This window comes from Scyliorhinus torazame, chromosome 17 (assembly GCF_047496885.1).
Source record: "Scyliorhinus torazame isolate Kashiwa2021f chromosome 17, sScyTor2.1, whole genome shotgun sequence".
In the NCBI taxonomy this organism is placed as follows: domain Eukaryota; kingdom Metazoa; phylum Chordata; class Chondrichthyes; order Carcharhiniformes; family Scyliorhinidae; genus Scyliorhinus; species Scyliorhinus torazame.
In genome coordinates, this window is record NC_092723.1 from 158616746 (window position 1) to 158634433 (window position 17688).

Genomic DNA, 17688 nt, shown 5'->3' on the forward strand with positions numbered 1-17688 from the left:
GACTAGTCAGGGTTTCTGCTCCTGATTCTCAGTCTGTTTAACTGCTCCTTGAATGTAGATGTTGGGTGAGTTGTGTCTGTGATTCCTCCCACAACCAAATAGTTAGCTGACTAACTGTCTGAACTGAGCTATGAAGAATGGTTCCTTGGTCAAGGGCAGATAGTCTTTGAGCCTATGGAGCCCTGGGACGAGATGGCATTGTCAGAAAGGATGGGGAGCAATAGGTATTTGCCTATACATTTAAGGATGTGTGCACAGATGAAATGATTGAATCAGGCCACTCCCCACATGGCAGCAGGCTGTGTTAGTGGGAGTAGTTAGCATAGCTCATGATCACAGTTTACTTGCTTTTAGAAAGTAAAATCTTAAAATTGAATCCAGAACATTTCCCAAGCTATTGCTCACAGTGGATTGGAGGATGTGGTATTGGGCCCCTGAACTTTCTCTGCTATTGGCTGATCCCTCAACTCTATTTATCTGCTGTTACTCAATATCCTTGATACCTTTATCTAACAAAATCTGTCAAAGTCTGGCATGAAAATTTCAATTGACCTACAACCTTTTGGGGAGTGAGTTCCAGAATTCCACCACCCTGTGCGTGGAATAAGTGCCTCCTGAATGACCTAGCTCTAATGTCAAGATTATCCCTACCTCCTGATTCTGGAATATCCCACAAGGGAAATTGTTTCTTTTCAGTATCTATCCTATTGAATCCTTTTCCCATTTTAAACATTTCACACAGATCACCCCTCAACTAAACTCAAGGGAATCCAAACTAAGATTGTGCAACCTGTCCTCAAAATTCAAACCTTTAAATCTTGGTCACATTCTAGTGAATCTGCGTTGTATCATCTCCAGAGCCAATACATTATTCTTAAATTGCAATGCCCAGAACTGAATGCTGTTACTCCCAGACTAATCAAGGAATCTGCTTATTTGAGAGTCTGACCAAGGTTCCGTATAACTAAAGCATTATTTCCTTCAGATTCCTCATGATTATAAAGTAGATGGTCAATGATCGTGAAGTGAGCAGATAATGGTGTTTCTTGATTGGCTCAGTGATTAGTGAGGATTGAAGAGGTGGATATCTGGGCGGCACGGCAGCACAGTGGTTAGCACTGTTGCTTCACAGCTCCAGGGTCCCAGGTTCGATTCCTGGCTCGGGTTAATGTCTGTGCAGAGTCTGTACCTTCTCCTTGTGTCTGCTTGGGTTTCCTCCGGGTGCTCCGGTTTCCTCCCACAAGTCCCGAAAGATGTGCTTGTTAGGTGAATTGGATATTCTGAATTCTCCATTCTCCCTCTGCGTACCCGAACAGGCGGCAGAATGTGGCAACTAGGGGCTTTTCACAGTAACTTCATTGCAGTGTTAATGGAAGCTTACTTGTGACAATAAAGATTATTATTATTAGGAACATTAGAACACAGGACTTAGGAGCAGGAGTAGGCCATTCAGCCTGTCAAACCCGCTCTGCTATTCGATAAGATCATGGCCAATCTGATTGCAGCTTCAACTCCAATTTGTTTGCGCCCCTTAACCCTCGATCCTCATGTCTATCAAAAACATGTCTAACTTAACCTTGAATAAATTCAATGAGCCAACCTCCACTGCCTTCTGGGTAAGAGAATTCCACAGACTAACAACCCCTTGAGAGAAAACAAATTATCCTAATCTCCCTGTCTTAAAAGGGAGACCTCTTATGTTTAAACTGTGTCCTCTAGTTGAAGTCTCCCCCACATGGGGAAACATCCTCCCTGTATCCACCCTATCAAGTCCACTCAGAATCTTATAGGTTTCAATAAGATCACCTCTCATTCTTCTAAACTCCAATTTGTATCTTCATAAAATAAGCCAGGAATGAGTGAAGCTATTTATTTTTTCTTTCATGCAACGTGGGCGTCAATGGTAAGACCAGCATTTGTTGCCCTCCCTAATTACCCCTGAACTGAGTGATGTGCTAGGCCATTTCAGAGAGCCACATTTCTCTGGGTCTGGAGTCCCATGTAGCCCAAACTGGGTAAAGTTGGCAGATTTCCTTCCTTAAAAGGCATTATTAAAAGAAATGGGTTTTCATGACAATCATTGATGATGTGTTGGGTGCTCTGGATCTGTGGAACACATACAGGCCACCAACACTTAAAATAGTACTATTTTATTAAGTTAGAAACTGTTGAACATACTTTCACTGTGTATTAACACGATGTTAGATTAAACTAAAGACCTATGCCTGTCCTAACCAGTCTATGCACTCAGCACATGGTGAAGATCTGTGCTGTAAGCTGTAAGCTCTGTCCTTGTAGGAGGCTGCATCCCAAGCGGGAACTCTGATGCCCCCTGTCTTTATAGTGCGTGTGCTCGAACTGGTGATTGGCTGCGGTGTTGTGTGTGTTGATTGGTCTTGCTGTGTGTCCATCAGTGTGTGTGTATCTGCACCATGATATACTGGTGTATATCATGACAATTGATAGTTTCATGGGGTGGGATTCTCCGCAATTGGCGCGATGTCCGCCGACCGGCGCCAAAAATGGCACGAATCAGTCCGGCATCGCGCCGCCCCAAAGGTGCGGAATTCTCCGCATCTTGAGGGGCCGAGCCCTCACCTTGAGGGGCTAGGCCCGCACCGGACTGATTTCCACCCCGCCAGCTGGCGCGGAAATGACTTTGCCGTGCGACGCATGCGCAGGAGCGTCAGCGGCCGCTCACGGCATCCCCGCGCATGCGCAGTGGAGGGGGTCTCTTCCGCCTCCGCCATAGTGGAGACCATGGCGAAGGCGGAAGGAAAAGAGTACCCCCACGGCACAGGCCCGCCTGCGGATTGGTGGGCCCCGATCGCGGGCCAGGCCACCGTGGGGGGGGCCAGATCGCCCCGCGCCCCCCCCCCCCCCAGGACCCCGGAGCCCGCCCGCGCCGCCTTGTCCCGCTGTTCGAAAGGTGGTTCAATCCACGGCGGTTGGCGCGGGTTGACAGCGGCGGGACTTCGGCCCATCGTGGACCGGAGAATCGGCGGGGGGTGGGCCCGCCGACCGGCGCGATTTCCGCCGACCAGCGCGGCGCGATTCCCGCCCCCGCCGAATCTCTGGTGGCGGAGAATTTGGGACACGGCGGGGGCGGGATTCACGCCAGCCCCCGGCGATTCTCCGACCCGGTCGGGAGTCGGAGAATCACGCCCAAGGTCACCATTAATGTGACTGGCTTTCAGTTCCAAGATTTATAAATTAAATTTAAACTCCACTAGCTGCCATGGTGGGACCTGAGCCTGCGTCCCCAGAGCATTAGCCTGGGCCCTGGATTGCTAGTGCAGAGACATTGCCACAATAAATGAACCTTCTCTGAACTGCTTCCAATGCAGTTATATCATTTTTCAAATAAGGAGACCAAAGCTAAGCACAGTACTCCAGATTTGGTCTCACCAAGCCCTGTACAACTGCAGTAAAACTTCCCTACTTCTATACTCCATTCCCCTTGCAAAAAACAACAACATTCCATTTGCTATACCGACATAGTAACTTTTTGTGATTTATGTATCTGGACACCCATATCCCTAGATAGCAGCACCAGGCATATCTGAAAATGAGTTGCTATCCTTGTGAAGCTACAACAGTTGCATGTTGACATATGGAGGTGACATGCTATTGGTAGAACTAAGTGATTTCAGAACCAACTTGGCATCAAATGACAACTCTGCAGTCCTGCCTCATACAATTGTGAAAGATGTTAGACAATTAAACCACTAACCAGTGGAGGAGGCTCCATAAACAGCCCCATCCTCAATGATGGGGGAGCCCAGCACGTCAGTACAAAAGACAAGGCTGAAGTATTGCAGTCATCATCACTTAGAAGTGTTGAGTAGAAGATCCATCTTGGTCTCCTGAGTTCTCCAGCATTACAGATGCCAGTCTTCAGCAATTTTGGTTCACTCCATGTGATATCAAGAATTTACTGAATGCATTGGGTACAGCAAAGACCATGGGCCATGACAACATCCCTGCTGTCATTCTGGAGACCTGTGCTCCACACCTAGCATAATACTAGTCCAGCTGTTTCAGTCCAGCTACAACACTGGCATCTACCTGGCAATATGGAAACTTATCCCTCTCCACAAAAGTCAGGATGAATCCAATCTGGCCAATTATTGGCCCATCATTCAAGTCTTGATCTCCAGCAAAGGAAGTTGTCATTGACAGTGCTATCAAGCGGCACTTACACAGCAACAACCTGCTGTCCAGTGTTCAGTTTGAGTTCCACCGGGGCCACTCGGCTTCAGACCATATTACAGACTTGACCCACACATGGACAAAAGAGCTAAATTCTGAGGGGGGAGGGGCACGATGAGGTGAATGACTACCCTTGACATCAAGGCAGCATTTTGGCATCAAGGAGCCTGAATAAAGTTGAAGTCAATGGGAATCAGGTGAGAGCTCTCTGCTGGTTGGGGGTCATACCTTAAACAAAGGAAGATGGTTATGGTTGTTGAAGGCCAATCAAGGCCAAGGACATCACTGCAGGAGTTCTTCAGGGTAGTGTCCTTTAGCTGTTTCATCAATGAACTTACTTTCACCATGAGGTCAGAAATGGGGGTGTTTGCTGAAGAATACTGAAGGTGCGATACCATTCATAACTTGTCAGATATTGCTCACATGCAACAAAGCCAGAACAAAATTCAGACTTGGAATGAAAAGTGGGGAGGAACATTCGAGTGCCAGGCAATGACCAGCTAGATAATCTAACCATCTCCCCATGACATTCAATGGCATGACCATCACTGAATCTCCATTATCAACATCCTGGAATTACCATTGATCAGAAAGTTAGTTAAACCAAGCACATAAATACTGTGGCTACATGAGCTGATTAGAAGCTGTGAATTCCAGGGAGAACAACTCACCTCCTGGTCCTCCAGAACCTGTCGAAAGTAAGGCACAAGTTAGGAATGTGATGGAATATTCTTCACTTGCCTGGATGACTGAAACTTCACAATACTCAAGATGCCCAACACCATCCAGGACAAAGCAGCCTTCTTGATTGGCACCCCAGCCACCACCTTAAACAGTCACTCTCTCCACCAGCAGCGCATGCTAGCAGTACCAGTGTGTACCATCTACAAGAGGCACTGCAGCAACTTGCCAAGCCTCCTTCGATAGTACTTTCCATGACCCCTATAGTGGCAGAACTTGGGCTACAGACACATGGAAACGTGCCCACCTCCAGCTTCCCCTTCAAGCCACTCACCATCGTGACTTGAAAATATATCACAGTTCCATCACTGGGTCAAAAACTAGAAACTCTCTCCCTAATAGCATTGAGGGCATGCCCTACACCAGACTGACTGCAAGCAGTTCAAGAAAGCCACTCACCATCACCTTCTCAAGGGCAATTAGGGATTGGCAAAAAATGCTGGCCTAGCCAGCGATGCTCACATTCTGTGAATGAAAACAAAGCTGCTTTGTATCATGTCATTGCACAATGGTTAGATGTAGCGGTGGCCCTGGCATTGTAACAGTATGAGACCTGATTATTGGAAATATGAATGCTAAGGTCAGTTAGAGGCAGTTAGAGGTTAATTGCTGCTCGACCAGTCTGTGGCAAGTCTGCAGAATGGGAACTGGCTGAAGATTTCTGATCTTGGGTCAGATCAGTGTTGTCTGGTACATTAATCATTAGCCACGTGTGGCTGGTTGGGAATCCAAATGTGGCCATTTGCATTTCTGATCCGTGAATAATGAATGAGCAACAGACACCATAATCTCAATCTTCATTCACACAGCATGTGAGCTTTAACCTTTCTGTGTTAGTTGGTAAAGGGGTGAAACGAAAAGCGGAGTGAGAGTGTTTTTGATTGTAGTAGCTGGTTTACTTCCTTGGTCACTGACAGGTGGCAGATGTTTGCTGAATAAATGTCCACATGTGAGCAACATTTCCCTCTGTCGTGTGAGGAATTTTTACTGAAATTAATACCTGTCGTTAAAATGGTGTCATTGAAGCAGCACCTTGGGCTAGTCAGTGATTTTTATTGAACAACAAATGGTTAAATTGCATTTTGTTTTTAACATTTGATATTTTGAACTGTGACGTCTCAACATTTGAGACTTGCAGATCCTCCCAATGACATTGCTGACAGTAAATCAGATGTGCTGGTTTATACACACAAGAGCATCATATATTAATATGGAAATGTATACTGCGCTGCTAAAGTGTTCACCTTTAAAAGCCACAAGGCACAATTGCTGTTAAATAAGCACTGTGCAAGGCCAATGTTAAAGGACTAAATAATTAATATAGCATCATATATAGGGCTTCACATCAGAGCAATTGTTTTTTGAAAGGTATTCACTATTATGTGGCTAACATGTACACAGCAAGATCCCACAAAAAGTAAGTTAAATTAATGGATAGAGCAGAGTTTCCCAAACGTTTCCAGCCGCAGGACTATCTTGACCTTCCACGAGTACTGCCGCATTCAATGAGAAACATTCTTATTGTGTTGAAGAGCCAAACCACAAAAAAAATGAGTGTTTTCACACAATCGCTACAAACGCACAAAATCCTAATTTATTGAAGTCTTTCCTATTTCTTATATTTCTTATATTTAGGGCAGCATGGTGGTTAGCACTGCTGCTTCACGGCACCGAGGTCCCAGGTTCGATCCCGGCTCTGGGTCACTGTCCGTGTGGAGTTTGCACATTCTCCCCGTGTTTGCGTGGGTTTTGCCCCCACAACCCAAAGATGTGCAGGGTAGGTGGATTGGCCACGCTGAATTGCCCCTTAATTGGAAAAAATGAATTGGGTACTCTAAATTTTAAAAAACATATATATTTATTATATGTATACGTTTACTATAATTAAAAAGTTCTTTTATTTAAAAACGTACTTAGGTCTTACCTTTTTGTCATTTTTAATAGGAGGAGTGTTGCTGTTCTTTTGGTTCAAATGGGAAGAGTAATGTTGGAAAGGTGGATTCTCATGTTGGCTCGCACACCAACACTCTCACCTCTCTCAGACACACAGACCCACATACACACTCATAGATACATATACTCACTGTCACCTCTCCCTCTCACGCACCTCTTTCTCATACACACAATCACCGCTCTCGCTCTCTCACACGCTCACACACTCTCACCTCTCTGACACACGGACCCACATACACACTCACAGATACATATACTCACTCTCACCTCTCCCTCTCAAATACCTGTTTCTCACACACACACAATCACCTCTCTCTCCCTCATCTCGCACACACACACACTCACCACTCTCTCTCACACACACTCTCACCGCTCTCTCTCTCTCACACACACTCACCACTCTCTCTCACACACACTCTCACTGCTCTCTCTCTCACACACACACCGCTCTCTCTCACACACATGCACACACATTCTCTCAGACACGCACACACTCACTGCTGTCTCACACACATGCACACTCTCACCGCTCTCTCTCTCACACACATGCACACACTATCAGCTCTCTCTCTCACGCACTCACCACTCTCTCTCACACACATGCACATACTCTCACCGCTCTTTCTCTCTCTCTCACACACTCTCACCACTCTCTCTCACACACACACTGCTCTCTCACACACATGCACACACACTCTCTCACACACGCATACACCCACTGCTCTCTCTCACACACATGCACACGTGCACTGCTCTCTCTCTCTTACACACAGACAGATTCTGGAGAAGCCAGTTTCTGATTGGACGATCCTGGTCTACCATGGAACCCCCGGTAAACTCTGGGATAGAGACATGGGATCTTTCACAACCACGTGTGAGGGTGGATGGTTGGTGGCTTAGCTTCCAGCTGTGTTTGATTGCTGTTCACACATGGCAGTGCATTGATGAATTAATCTTCCAGACGCAAGATTTTAGAAAGGCACAATAATTTATTTATGTTTGCTGTCCCTTTAATTTTTTTGTGAGGTTGTGCAAGCGTCATACCTTAAAGGGGCCAACCTGCCCTAGTCTGCGTAGAGACGTTCAGGTTTCCCCGCAGTCATACAGTTTAGGGACCACATTGATCATGTGTCTTATCTTGAAGAAGAGCAGGCAAACTTTCCCCAATGTCCTGGTCAACATTTATCCCTCAGCTAACATGTAAAAACAGATTATCTGGTCATATCTAATTCCTGTTTGTGAGAGTTTGGCTGCCACATTCCCTACATTACAACAGCGAATATATTTCAAAAAGTACGTTGTTGGCTGTAAAGCACTTTGGGTCATCCTGAGAGTGTGAAAGCACCATATAAATATAAGTCTTAGTTTATTTTATGGAGATGAATCTGTCTTGTCAAACTGCACCAGTCACCACTGTTGAATACAGACTAGCAGCCAAGGCCTAGAACAGGTACCTACTTCAAACCAGCTGTGACGGAGACTTTTTCTTTCCCTGTGTGTGAGATTTATTATGTGAGTAGCCCAGCGTTGAACTGAGGCCCTTTTCCGCTCCTGTTAATTAAATCCTTTTGGATGTAGAAGGAGCTGGGTCCTGGAATGGGCCAATAAGTCGCTGCCTTGGGGGAGATGAAAGGGGCTCTCTGTTGGGAGGAGCCACCCTGCCCAGCTGAACACATAGCAGTGCAAACCTCAGTATTTGTTCTGTGCCTTTTCCACAAGGCTAAACAAACCCAGCAGCACACTCACATGTGCTGGTAAATTATTGTACGCACTCAGACTGGAGCAAGCGCCACATCTGAATCAGAGACTGCAAATAAAGGAATCTATTACACAGAAGCAATGTTACTAGGTAGTGATAAAATGCAGAGCATGTTGGCTATTTAACAGTCCATTCACATTTGGTAGAGTTCAGAATTGTTTGTGGTATGGTTAGAGAGCATGTGTGTGTCAACATATTGCAAACTGGGATTACCAGCTCTCCAATCCATGTGTGCTCCAGATTTTGCCACAATGGCTCTATGCTATTGGTTTTTTAAAATCATCTTGCCTCATAACTGTTTACATAGGAACGAGGAGGAGCCTCTCAAGCCTTTACACAGGAATAGGAGGAGACCATCCAACCCTTCAGACCTATTACATAGGGACAGGAGAAAGCCATTCAGTCCCTCAAGCCTGTTACATTGGAATAGGAGGAAGCCATTCAGCCCCTCAAGCCTGTTACATTGGAACAGGAGGAAGCCATTCAGCCCCTCAAGCCTGTTACATTGGAACAGGAGGAAGCCATTCAGCCCCTCAAGCCTGTTACATTGGAACAGGAGGAAGCCATTCAGCCCCTCAAGCCTGTTACATTGGAACAGGAGGAAGCCATTCAGCCCCTCAAGCCTGTTACATTGGAACACAAAGAGGCCATTCAGTCCTCAACCATGTTACACGGAAACAGTAGGAGGTTATTCAGCCCCCAAGCCTATTAGGAAAGAACTGTAAGAGGCCATTCAACCTCTTAAACCTGCTCCATAGGAGCAAAAAGAAGCAATTCAACCCCTTGAACCTATTATTTCCCAGAATAAGGAGCATGGTTTCCATCCCTTCAGCCTGTTACATAGTATGAGGAGGCCATTCAGCTCCTCAGCTTGTTACCCTTTGTTAGATCATCATTAATCGGTATTGCAAAACCATCTATACTCCTTAGTTTTGAATTCCCTTAATAATCTTACCTATCAAATACCTATCAATCTGAGATTTGACATTTTCAGCTGACACACCCTTCCCGCCAAGGCTCAACAGCCCTTTGAAGGGTGAGAGTTCCAGATTTCAGTTGGCATCTTTTTGTTAAGTTCAAACCTGGGCAGTGGGCAAGGTAAGTGCGTACCAGGAGATGGGATAATACTGTTATCCTAGTGTGGGAAGGAACCATGCAGAGCAGGAATATGCCAGAATCAGCTTAGGCAGTGACAGTCCTGAGAGAAGAAGATATTGAGACTGGTGACCAAAGGCTGAGTCAAAGAGGTTTTTGAACGAATGTCGTGAAGGAGGGGAGGAAAGTGGAGAGGTAGAGAGGATAGGGAGGGAATTCCAGAGTGTGGGTCCTTGGTGGTCTTTCTGACCAAAAGGATGTTAATATTCTTCGCCATGCAATGGTTAACACTTGAAGTCCAACAAAAATGATTCCCAGAATGTCCCTTATCTGAAGTCATTGATTCCTCATTGAAAGTTGGTTCTGCCTATACCCTCAGGTACATGATCCAATTTGCCAGTTTTAAGCAGCATATCCTGTCGGACATTTGATGAATGGGATGAGAGAAGGGGATATTACAGCTGATATCCACTCACACACGCACTCATTTTTCAGCAGTGGTCAGTGGAAAGTGATTAGGAGCAAAACCCTGAATATCATTTTTACATCTTACTTTCCCCAGTTCAGTGCTGAACTCTAAATTTGCCCCACTGTTCTCCCAACCCCCACAGAGACCAAATCTTCCAAATGATTACATTTGTAAAGAATGATAAAAATATGCCTTCTTTAATGTAAAGCCTGCAAAATTTTGAATTGAAACACCTCTAAACCCCTGAGCGGGTGAAATTCCAGTAGCTCTGACTGACCCGACGCGCTAACCTATCTGAACCTTGAGCCAGATTTTCATCACAGAAGCAGGAATCGGAAGTTGGCAATTGTACCAACATCACAGTTCCACTTCTGCCTGGCAGACGGGATTTTAATCTCTTGGTGGTGACAATCTTGCAATCAGGCCCAAGATGAAGATGGAAGCGGACCTTTGCTAAAACAGTCTCCATTACCAGATATGTTGGCATAGTTCTTCAGTTCTTAGTATAAATTCCCCCACACCCTCACCCCCTTAACATTGCTCACTCCTTTACCCCCTTTTACTTCTCCAACCTATTCACCCAGTATCTACTTTATAAACATAACCTAGAATATTTGGCATTTGTTGAAAAGTTCATAAATCTGTCAAAGTAAGCAAACATTACTTCATTAGACAATACAAAAACCATTCTAATGTTTAGACGCTCATAAGTCTGTCAAAATAAACACACATCACTTGAACAGGCATTTTAAAAACCATTATCCTCTTCAAAGTTCATGGGCGGGATTCTCCATCCCGCCACACCAGACTTTTGGTTCGGCATGCCCCCGGATTCTCAGTCTCGTCAGCCGGCCAATGGGGTCTCCCATTGTGGGCAGCCCCACGCTGTCGGGAAATCCCCGGGCTGCCGGCGCAACAGAGAATCCCGACAGTGGAGAATCCAGCCCCATGCATTTGTCAAAGCCATCAAACTCACATTCCCTGGGACAGATGGATAAATAAACACTTCGCAAGAGAATATATCAGTGCTTTTGAGGGCAGCCGAAGCTCATACATCTGTCAAAGCTTCCAAATAGTCAAACAAGTGGTTGAGCTGTTCTGAAAATAATTAATGAAAGCATTGGGAAGAGTTTGAGCAACTAGCTCTGGATCCCACATTGGGCTAGTCTTTCAGTATTGTACAATGCAGAATAGCACTTTATCCAATGATAATCTGTTCCAATGCATCTGATGACTTTTAAATTTGAGCAATTCTGTTCTTTCACTTGACAGCTAGCCAGTATTCAGAAATGACAACCTGGCAACCACATTATTTAACGGTAGTTTTCCAATTATAGCATTATTATCACTCACTCAAGTAAAGACAGATGTAACTCAGGATACAGCATTTCATGATGAACTGTAAAGAAGGTGATACTATTTTTATTCGCTTTTTATACTCTCCCCACCTCCAATCCACAGTTCACACTACATTCCGCAGGTGTGATTCAGAAAGTTGTCCAAAACAAGGCTGCTTCAATGAAAATTGCAGAAGTTCTAAAATGTCACTTCTAGAATGGTACTGATAACTCCTACATCGCAGTGTGTGGAGTTCCCAACCCACTCCCTTTTCTGTGCTGTTGAAAATGACCAGCGCTGGAAATGGGGGCAACAAGACTTTTGGACCCGCACTGTGGGCATCATTTTATTTTTCCACCTGACCTTGTTCAGTCCCAAACAAGACCATGCAAATCTTGCCCATTCTCTCTTAGGCGCAGTATTAACTTCCAGAAACTGTTCTGGCAGAAAATCCAGATTGTGCAAATATTTTTCATTCAATGATTATTAACCATTGAGAGAAGACAAAGCGTGCACTTTATTTACAAAAGAAATGTAAATTTTGCTTAGGGCCATTATACACATGTACCTGAGTGCATGTGTGTGTCTGCTCCTGAACATGTGCTGGTGTCCGTGTCTGTCTCTATCCCTATATGTGGGTTGGTGTATGCATGTATATCTGTCCCTATATATTTGTTGGTGCCTGTCCCTATGCATGTGTGCCTTTTTGTGCGCGATTGTACATTTGTCCATGTTTATCCCTTGATATCTGTGTATATCATTGTATATCTTATTGTGTGTGTGTCCCTTTTTTTGTGTGTGCCTCTATAGATGTTGGTATCTGTGTGTCCCTCTGTGTCTACATGCCCATTTATCTATTTATTTTTAAAATAAATTTAGAGTACCTAATTTTTTTTTCCAATTAAGGGGCAATTTAGCAAGGCCAATCCATCTATTCTGAACATTTAAGTTGGAACACGGGATCCAGATGGGGTAGGGCAAGGCTGTGTGGCATCTGTGTGTTGGAGTACAAAGAGTCTTTAGCCTCCTTACCTCCCACATTCTACTGATCTGTCCCCCTTTCCTTAAACTGCCCCCCGTTTGACCACTTCACGTCATTCTTTGTCCCACTCCTGTCTGGAACCTATTCCACTCTAAAGCCGATTTTGGTGCAGGTTGGAGCGAGATTCCAGTTTGAAAAGGGCAAGATGGATCCCAAATCTGTTTAAACAACTGGAACCATGTTTATTTTTTAGGAGTGTGATGTCTCAGAACTGGAGCGTTTCTGAGTGAGCCCGATTGCTCCATGAGATGAGATATCAGGGGTGGTTCAGAGAGGTTTCTGCTCACGCTTGAAGCACAGTACGAGGAGCTCTCCTGAAAGGTTTACACCATCGAGCTGTAGTGGGAACTGCACGACCCTGTGTCCCAGTTCAAGCAGGAGGCCAGGTAGTTAGTGATTCAGCCGTTCATTGCTGCAAAGCACCGGCTGCTGAATTCCTGAGTGTCTGGAACTGGTTGGATCAGTGCCATTTACAAGGTAAGCCGGAGAGATCTGTAGCCAATACATTTTCTCCCCTGCTTTTTAGTTTCTACATGTCTCTTGGGGATGTGAGCTTAATTTCCAGTCACTTTGTCGTTTATTTTTACAGTTTTTAAATTAATTGTTTTCTTTCATCCCTGACCCCCCCTCCTCCCATCTTGTGAAAAATGTCTGTGCTTCTCTTGCACAATATTTCTCCGGGGGAGAGAGAGGAGGCGGGGGGGGGGGGAAGCTTGGCTATAGCCGAATGAGGCTGGGCTCTGACTGTGTGGAAACAGAACTTCCTGTTTGCCAGTTCCCAGTTTAGAAACTGAAAGAATCCACCATTCATGGATCACTGTCCGGCCTCCTCTCTCAGCAGACAGACTGCCTGCGATCCCAGAACTCCTTTGTCTCTCGTCGTGAAAGGCGTTTATTTATAACTTTTAACTCCACACTCGCTCCACCCCCTCTGCCACTGTCTGTTGGGGTTGCCAACCGTCCAGGATTATCCTGGAGTCTTCAGATACTGCTGACAAAAAGAAGACACATTTATTTGCATGCTTTGCAACCACTGGGCATTGCAAAGCTCTTATTTATTTATTTTAAAATTCCAATTAAGGGGCAATTTGGCAGGCCAATCGACCTACCCTCCACATCTTTCTGTTGTGGGGGTGAGACCCATGTGGACACGGGGAGAATGTGCAAACTCCACACAGGCAGTGACCCGGGGCCAGGATCGAACCCGGGTCCTTGCCGCCGTGAGGCAGCAGTGTTAACCACTGCACCACCGTGCCGCCCTCAAAGCTCTTTTATAACCAGTGAGTGAAGTACATTTGAAAGTATAATCATTGCTGTAATGTGGAAGGGCGGCACGGTGGTGTAGTGGTTAGCACTGCAGCCTCACGGCGCCGAGGTCCCAGGTTCGATCCCGGCTCTGGGTCACTGTCCGTGTGGAGTTTGCACAGTCTCCCCGTGTTTGCGTGGGTTTCACCCCCACAACCCAAAGATGTGCAGGGTAGGTGGATTGAACACGCTAAATTGCCCCTTAATTGGGAAAAAAAAATGAATTGGGTACACTAAATTTAAAAAAAAAGGAATTGCTGTAATGTGGGGAAACATATCAGCTATTTTGCATACGGCAAGCTCCCACAAACAGCAATGTGATACTGATAGTGATGTTGAGTGAAGCATAAATAGCGGAAGAACACTGGGTTAATTCCCTTGCTCTTCTTCAAAATGGTGCCATGGTATCCTTTATATCTTTTATAGCCTCAGTTTAATGCCACATCCAAGAGTCAGCACCTCCCACAGTGCAGCGAGTGTCAGCATGAACCTTTGTGCTCCAGCCCTAGACGCCCTGAAGAAAAGGGAATAGGGCATCACAATAGCTTATTTTCAGTTTTATTTGAACATTTTTGTTTATTAATTATAAAAGTATTGGAGATGGGGAAAAGACTCCTTACTGACAATTAAGAATCATCCAATCACATAAAGGAGCCTGTTAATTTTCCAATTGGCGGGCAAAGCGGGGCTCCATGAGGATGGGCATGTTGGAAAACCAACGGCGGGGGTGTGAGGCAGTGGAATTCTGGAACTCTCTCCCTCTCTCCCAAAGGCGCTGTCTGGATGCTCGGGGTTGATTGGAACTTTGACGACTGAGATTGAGGACCATGGAATATGGAGCAAAGGCAAACAGAGAGAGTAGTGGTATCGATCAGCCATGATGTAATAGAATTATGTGTCCGGACAAGGCTCAGAATAGTTAATTGATCACAGGAGTGATGAGTGAGCAGGACTTGGTATGAGTTAGGACACAGACAGCAGAGTTTTGTGTGATCTCAAATTTACAAGGGATGGAAGTGAGAAGGAATGTGCTGAGATAGTTGAGTCTGGAGCTAACAAAGGCATGTGAGATTTTATGCAATAGATGGCCTGAGGCAGGAGTGAGACAGGCGATGGACGATACATGGATGAACATAGTCCGTCTTGATGATGGAGCAGGTACAGGGGTTGGAAGGTAAGCTCTGGGCCAAATAGAACATGGAGATTGTGAACAGTCTGATTTAACCCGAGACAGTGATCAGTTTACCAGAGACTAAAGAATGAACGTGTGGGTGTCCTGGATGGGTCTGTGCCTCAGTATCATTCACTAGGGAATTGAGGGGAAAGATATCTCTGGTCTTCCTGCACCCTTACAAGAAATAAATTGGAGATTGTCACAGAGTCACTGTGGCACAGAAGGAGGACATTGAGCCTATTGAGTCCATGCTAGCTCATGGACCCAGTTTGTATTTGGTGATTAGGAAACATTTAACCAAATTAACTATAGTTTGACCTCTCCCTACTTCAAATTTCAATTGGTTCATAGAATCCCTGCAGGAGGTCATTCAGCCCATTGAGTCTGCACCAACCCTTCAAAGGAGCATTCTACCCATACCCCCCCCCCCCCCAATCCCCATAACCCCATGACCTAACTTGCACATCTCTGGACACTAAGGAGCAATTTACCATGGCCAATCCAACTAACCTGCACATATTTGGACTGTAGGAGGAAACCGGAGCATCCGGAGGAAACCCATGCAGACATGGGGAGAAAAGAGCAGCATGGCAGCACAGTGGCTAGCACTGCGGCTTCACAGCGTCAGGGTCCCAGGTTCGATTCCCCGCTGGGTCACTGTCTGTGCGGAGTCTGCACGTTCTCCCTGTGTCTGCGTGTTCAAAGTGTTCAAAAAGGTTAGGAGGGGTTATTGGGTTACGGGGATAGGGTGGAAGTGAGGGCTTAAGTGGGTCGGTGCAGACTTGATGAGCTGAATGGCCTCCTTCTGTATGTTCTATATATGTTCGATATAAAGTGCAAACTCCACACAGACAGTCACTCAAGGTCGGAATTGAACCCGGGTCCCTGGCACTGTGAGACAGCAGTGCTAACCACTGTGCCGTCCCCAATTACTCAAAGAAATAACCCAGTGAAGAATTGAACTGTACAGACCAGGAACGGTATCAGGCTCTGTTCCTGGTCCATGCTGAAGCTGTCAGATTCCTGCCAACCCACCTGACCTGCACATCTTGGGTTGTGGGGGGTGAAACCCATACAGACACGGGGAGAATGTGAAAATCCCACACGGATAGTGATCCAGGGCCAGGATCGAACCCGGGTCCTCAGTGCCGTGAGGCAGAATGCTAGCCATTGCGCCACCGTGATGCCCAGGTTACTCCTACGTAATACCCCATTCTCCCAGCAAACATAAACTATCCCCGGCATTGCAATACTTGTCTCTTGTTAGCTGGTGTGTGAATCCATAGATTATTCAAATTATGAATCTGGGCCTACACATTCTTACAGGAAATTTATCTTTGAGAATTAAAAATATCTTTCCTCTTACACTTCACCTCCCAGCCCCACCACCCTCACATTGCTTCCTTTCTGCCCTATGTCTTCACTGCTTCCCCTCCCATCTACCTCCTTTGTCTCCTTTGTCCCTCACCTACCACCCTGACCCCCCAGCCTCCCCCAACAGTTGACTCAACTCCATCTCCTCCTCTCACCCCACCATCATCCCTACCTTTCCCCTCTCTCGTCTCTCCAGAAACCCCTCATCTCCTCCCACTTCAACCCTCTGCCCTTTCCCTCCCTCTCCTCTCCCCTCCCCATTTCCCCATCTCCCCACCACCCTGTTTATCCCTCCCTAACCTTCCCTCGTTCACCTCCTCCCCTTGAGCCCCTACCCAAAACTCTACCTCCTGCCTCCCTCATCTCCCCATCCTCCCCGTGTCTCACCCCTCACCTCTCCTTTTGCCTTCCTACACCCCAATGCACTGCCTCACCATCCCCACCTCACTGTCCTCCCTCCCTCCACATCTCCTTTGGTGACTCTCCTGGGGCTGCTTGAAGAGACTCATGTTATGTGAAATCAATAATGGATAAACTGACAAACAAACACAATCTATTTGAATGGATTCAATATCAGTTGGCATGTAGGTATAGATATCCAGATAAAAACCTTCATCCTGTCAGTTCTAATCTTGCTGTTGGGCTTTTGAACAGCCAGCCTCTCAGTAGGATCACCATGACAACCAATTCTGAGGCCTAGCACAGAAGGCCTCCAAAACAGTAGCCTGGGTTTTGTGGTGAAAGATGTTTCTTAAAGAATTGGACCACGGTTCAGTAATGGGCGTTCCAGTAGGGTGAAAGGTCAGGAAAGCTGGATTATATTAGTCCTGTCCAGTAACCTCCCTGTTACCAAGTAGAAACTATGAGGAATGTGAAGCAGCTGAAGGTGTAGGAGTCTGGCTGTGCTGTCAGTACTCCTGGGCTTGTATGTGTATATATCATTAAAATCAGTAGTCCATTTCCCAATGAGTGTCTGAACATCCCTCAGGGCTCTTTATATCCCACACTAGGGTTTTTCAAAGTGCGGGTCGTAGACGGGTGTCAGGAGGATCATGGAGCGATCGGTCCTGCTGTTCCCGCAGTGGTCCTGATCACAGGAGAAGCACCCAATGGCCACTACTGGCTTTTATATTGAGAATGGCGACCACTGCTGCCTTTTAAATTAAAATAAATTATTGTGCGGATTCTTCAGGCCAGAAGCAGCAGCAGCGAGCAGGTCATGTGTC

At 46.0% G+C, this 17688-nt stretch overlaps 1 protein-coding gene across 4 annotated transcripts in view; it reads left to right on the forward strand.

Annotated features, from left to right (window-relative positions):
* The window catches only part of glis2b (GLIS family zinc finger 2b), a 265569-nt gene that overhangs the window by 163088 nt on the left and 84793 nt on the right, over nt 1-17688 (forward strand). Inside the window, exon 1 of one of the 4 annotated variants that reach the window (XM_072481432.1) lies at nt 12854-13086. The exons of the other annotated variants lie outside the window; for them this stretch is intronic. The gene's annotated coding sequence lies outside the window, so the exon portion shown is untranslated. Of the gene's footprint in view, nt 1-12853; nt 13087-17688 lie in introns of those variants that run through there. 4 annotated transcript variants of the gene reach the window in all.